A 4909-nucleotide genomic window follows, 5' to 3' on the forward strand; every position below is an offset into this window, starting at 1 on the left:
GCGTCCGCCTGCCGATGCAGGGGAACCGGGTTCGCGCCCCGGTCTGGGAGGATCCCACATGCCGCGGAGCGGCTGGGCCCGTGAGCCATGGCCGCTGAACCTGCGCGTCCGGAGCCTGTGCTCCGCAACGGGACAGGCCACAACAGAGGGAGGCCCGCGTACCACAAACAAAACAAAACAAAACATGAGTTATATATGTATGTCCTAATATGGAAAGGTCTTCAAGATATATAATTTTAAGTGATCTAAATAGGCAATATGAGGACATATTGCAAAATTCTAATAATACAAAATGGTATTAGTAGACAGTGAAAGCAAAGTTGCTCCTTCACCCCCATCTCCCAGCTGCTTAGATCTTCTCACCAGGAGCAGCCACTGTTCCCAAATACATGTGCCAGGATATATTACTGAACTTTTAAAAAAAGTAAGGTCAGAACAGCATGCAATTCCATTTGCATAAAATTTTAAAGTATATATATGTGCAGATGTGTGTATATAAAATATATCATATATATAATGCATAATATGTATATATATATATACACACAGTACAGTATATAAAAGCAATATATATTGTTTTTCTGAAAAGCAACTCAGGACCCTATTAATCAATCAATTGATTAATTAATTTCTTCAGTCATCTTTAGGAAAATGACTAGCAATCAGAGGAGGGTAGGGTAACTTGATCAAGTCAGTAGTATTTTATTTTGAAAATATTTTGAAATATAAAACACATTCTCCCTGTAAGAGTTTCAAACAATATGAAAGTATTTAAAGTCACAATGATCACTGTTCAGGTGGCAGTTTGAGGCCGACCCTGCCCGAAGAAGTAGGGTGCCAGCCAAGAACCAGCAAGGACTGGTGGGACACTAGGACCTGGGCAGAAGTGCGGTGGTAAAGCCGTGGAAGGGCGGCGTCCAAGCTGGCCCCCGGTGACACTGGCCTCCTGGAATGCATGTCCTGTGTAGTTCCATCTCACACTGCATAGGGCTGACCTGTATGTACCAACAGGATAGAGTGAAATGATGTGCGTGACTTTTGAGTTAGGACATAAAAGACACTGTGGCTTCTTCCTTGCTCTTTCTTGGATCAGTTACTCTGCCTTACAGCTGCTGCAGTGTGAGGACACTCAAGCAGCCCCATGTAGAGGTCCACGAAGCAAAGAACTGAGGCCTCCAGTCAACAGCCATTGAGTGAGCCATCTTGGAAGCGGGTCCTCCAGCCCTGCTTCAGATGACAGCAGCCTCAGCCAACAGCTTGACTGTTGGCAACCTTGTGACAGACCCTGAGCCACCTAATTGTCCCTGGACTGTTGACCCTCAAACACTGTGTGAGATAATAAATGCCTGTTGTTTTAGGCAGATACGTTTTGAGGTAATTTGTTGTGCTGCGATGGAGAACTGATCTGAAGGCCTAGGTGCCCTGTGCCTCACCCCACATGCAACCGGGGACTTGATAGTCAACTGCTTAGCACCATTTGCAGGTGGGAGTAGGACTTCTGCTAACACAGGGTATGTTCAGCCTTCAGCCTAAAGGTCTTCAGAGCTGATATATGGGAAGGGGTGAGGCAGTTTGAGGCGTGTGTGTGTGTGTACAATATGTGGGTATGTGAATAAGTGTTGTTCCCTTGAGCCTTCCATAAAGGAAAAAAGGAGCCTGTTTTATGTGCCCTTTGCCCCCAGGGTGACTATGAATCCTACTTTAGTTATGGGACCTTTTTAGTATTTTTTTTTTTTTTTTTTTGTGGTACGCGGGCCTCTCACTGCTGAGTCCTCTCCCGTTGCGGAGCACAGGCTCCGGACGCTCAGGCTCAGCGGCCATGGCTCACGGGCCCAGCCGCTCCGCGGCATGTGGGATCTTCCCGGACCGGGGCACGAACCCGTGTCCCCTACATCGGCAGGTGGACTCTCAACTACTGCGCCACCAGGGAAGCCCCCTTTAGTTTTTGTTTTTTTTTTTAATAGACTTTGTTTTTTTAGAGCAGTTTTAAGTTTACCAGAAAATTTGAGAGGAAGGTACAGAGGTTTCCCATATTCCTCCTGCCTCTACACATACGTAGCCTCCCCCATTATCAACACCCACCCCCATGTGTTACAACTGATGAACCCACATTGACACATCATAATCACCCAAAGCCCATAGTTTACATTAGGGTTCTCTCTTGGTGTTGTGCATTTTACAAGTTTGGACAAATGTATAATGACATGTATCTACCCTACAGAGTAGTTTCACTGCTCTAGGAATCCTCTGTGCTCTGCTTATTCATTTCTTCCTCCCAAGAAGGAGTTTTTTATTCCATGTTATACCTTCTTCATTGACTCTTTACCATATGCATGTATCACTTTTATGTTTAATTTTTTACTTATTTAAAGTAGTGATTGGGCAGTAAGGGAGTGGAGAAAAGCAGTATAGAGTAGCCTTTAAAGAGCTTCACCAGGAGAAAGGGAAGTGAGAAAGTGATAGGGCAATAGCTTAAGGAAATAGCAGGGCAGAGACAAAAGTATCTTTAATATGAGGGAGCATTGTGTACTTTTTTTTTTTTTTTTTTTTTACAGGAAGCCACCAGTTGAGGGAGGAAAATATAGGGAGAGAGTGGATGCTTGCTAGAGCAAGGTCACAGACAGAGCTGAGGGTAGGGGACAGAGGGCCAGGCAGTGGGGTTAACCTTGGCCAGAAGGAGGGACACATCTTCAGGGGAATGCTGGAGTTGGGGGCCTCATGGGGAGTGGTTCTGGGGCTGAGGATGGGCAAGCCAAGTGGCAGCAGTGAGAAGCCCAAGGGACTCCAGACTGACACATGGCTGAAACAGCAAACGGTGGGCTCCAGGCTGGAGAGGAGGCAAGTGAAGCCAGGAAAAGATGGTGAAAGAACAGAGTGAGGAGGGGTTGACAGCAAAATGAAGATGAAAAACTGGTTCAGTGGCAGAAATTTAAAAAAATAATTTTTTAAAAAGTTATGCTCAGGGACAGGAAATTCAGGGTCATAAGCAAGCACTCAGTGGATGCTTGGCTGCATGACTAAATATGAGTAGCAATGTCAGAAATGTTGAAACAAAACTATGAAAGATTTTCAAACAGCAGTTTCAAGCCTTTCTTGGGAAACACAACTTTCCTTTGGCTAAAATGACCCCACAACTAAATGCGGTCTGTTTGACCAGGGAGGCGACACTAGAGGAAAGCAAACCACTGAGGCCAATTAGCTACCAATTCATCAACACATCAAATTAATCTCTTCAGATTACCAGCTGTACAGCACCTGCCTCTTACAGAAGTAGAAGCTACATTCATGCACAACTGGTTCTGAGAAGAATTCCTTATACAGGAGCTGAGACGCTAAAGGAAATGAGTCACTTAGGAACAGAGCATCTTTAATGGAAAAAGACAGCTTGTCCCACCCAGAGACAATTGCTGGGCACACGTATATGGAGCTGTCATTTGAAATGACTTGTCCAAAGTGCTTGAGGTAAAACTTAAATGAAGCTGAAACTGGAAAATAAAGTTCTAGGTTGACAGTAACTATGGACCAACATTACCAGAGTGTTTGGAGATGAACCAAGAGGAAACACCAGTGTCTTAGCCGTTCCACACCCAGGAATCCTCCCTTTCGTTTCTTTCTACCCAGCATCCTTTCCCCATGTAACAACTCTCAGGTTTCATGATTCCTCCATGGGCATGGAGTTCAATTAAAGATAGACAAATGTTCTTCAATGGGCTTCTGATTAATAAATTTGGTCACATCCAAATGATGGAAGAGGATGCAATTGTTAATAATAACAAGGTATCTCTCTATCTCTATCTCTATGTGCTGAGGTTTATAGGGTCTAAAAATCAAAGTGCAGAACCATGTGTATAGGACAATCTCCTTTGTATGAATATAATAATGTGAGGTATGAGATTATTTATATGTATGTGTATTTATATATATATATTTGTATATGAATGAGATAGATCTATATATCCTAACATGAAAGATTTCCAAGTGAAAAATATAGCAAATTTTAAAAGTTGCAAAATAATATCTATATCTTAAAAAATGATATATGTGCATGGATCCATGTACTGTTTCTGATGGATATGTCCAGAAAGGGGGCTGGAAGGCTGTACAGCAAACTGTGGGCATGTGGCCTCTGAGGGGAGAGTGGCTGTGGGAAGGATGGTGCTGGTTTTCAGCTTTTCTCCATAGACTTCTAAATTGTTTGAAACTTGTACAATAAGGATGTATTCATGTATTACTCAGATAAGAAAAAAAAAAAAAAGCAAAAAGACCAAAAGTTAAAACTATGTGATCAACTCTTGATACTTTCCTGGGAAATTAGAGAATCAGAGTGTGGTGGTACAGATGCGAAGTGACACATCCCAGGTTTACTAAGCATGGCCTTGCTGGGAGCTGCCCAACAGAGGGTCATAAAAGAGAGAGGGAACAGAGTTTGGTAGCATGCTAGGCCCAAGCCCCTCATTTCTACAGATTTGGGGACCACCAGAGAACTGTGAGGAGACTGAGCTTGAAAGTTCATCTCAAAACATTGTGACCCCTCAGCAGCCATGGGGTAGCAGGGAGGGTAGAGGCCTTATCCAGGTTGCTGAGGAGTAATTTCTCTACACTTTCCAGGAGAAGATGGAATTGTAGGGCTTCCCCTTTGGACCCTGAATTACTAAAAACACAACTGTTTTTGGAGAAGACAGATTGTCACCATGTGGCTGGTGATGCCTGAGTGCTGGGCCATGAGATGGCCCCATTGGCCCTGAGATGTGGGCCAACACGTAGGGACAGGTGGCAGTGAAGGCCAGTCTGCATATGATAGAAATAGCATATGATCAGAAACTGAGGGTATTTTCTGATAATGAAACTGTCGAGATAGCCTCATCCACCAAAGGGAAGACAGCAGAAGCAAGAACTACAATCCTGCAGC

Source organism: Physeter macrocephalus, chromosome 8 (assembly GCF_002837175.3).
Source record: "Physeter macrocephalus isolate SW-GA chromosome 8, ASM283717v5, whole genome shotgun sequence".
Lineage (NCBI taxonomy): Eukaryota > Metazoa > Chordata > Mammalia > Artiodactyla > Physeteridae > Physeter > Physeter macrocephalus.